General features: G+C 45.8%; 1 protein-coding gene across 1 annotated transcript in view; it reads left to right on the top strand.

Annotated features, from left to right (window-relative positions):
* Positions 1-332, top strand: part of LOC107555324 (pro-neuregulin-3, membrane-bound isoform-like) — a 377,395-nt gene that overhangs the window by 61,931 nt on the left and 315,132 nt on the right. The window lies entirely within an intron of this gene.

Raw genomic sequence — 332 nt, 5'->3', positions numbered from 1 at the left:
TAAAATCGTTTAAGATTTGAAAATCGTCTAGTGTGCAGCCAGCTTAAGTCTGTCTTAATGCTAACATTCAATGCTAGTGTACCTTTGGAAAGGGTGTCGCCCCAGTGACAGGTGTTGTACTTCATTCATTTATTCATTCCAGTGAATAGCAGACCGACATCGATAGATTTGTGTTCAAGCCGGTGACCCCAGTAGGATACTTCCACAGCAGCACAGCTCTATCTGCCTGGGAAGTCCAGTGATTTGGCAGCTTTTTCATCAGGGTCCACTCACAGTGTAGCCCACACACCACTAGATCTGCTGCTCCAGATGTAGAGCCAGATGTGAATGTC

Source organism: Sinocyclocheilus grahami, unplaced genomic scaffold (assembly GCF_001515645.1).
Source record: "Sinocyclocheilus grahami isolate Dianchi unplaced genomic scaffold, SAMN03320097.WGS_v1.1 scaffold531.1, whole genome shotgun sequence".
Classification (NCBI taxonomy): domain Eukaryota; kingdom Metazoa; phylum Chordata; class Actinopteri; order Cypriniformes; family Cyprinidae; genus Sinocyclocheilus; species Sinocyclocheilus grahami.
Note: the sequence above shows the minus strand (reverse complement) of the source record. Positions and strands in the feature narration are given on the sequence as shown.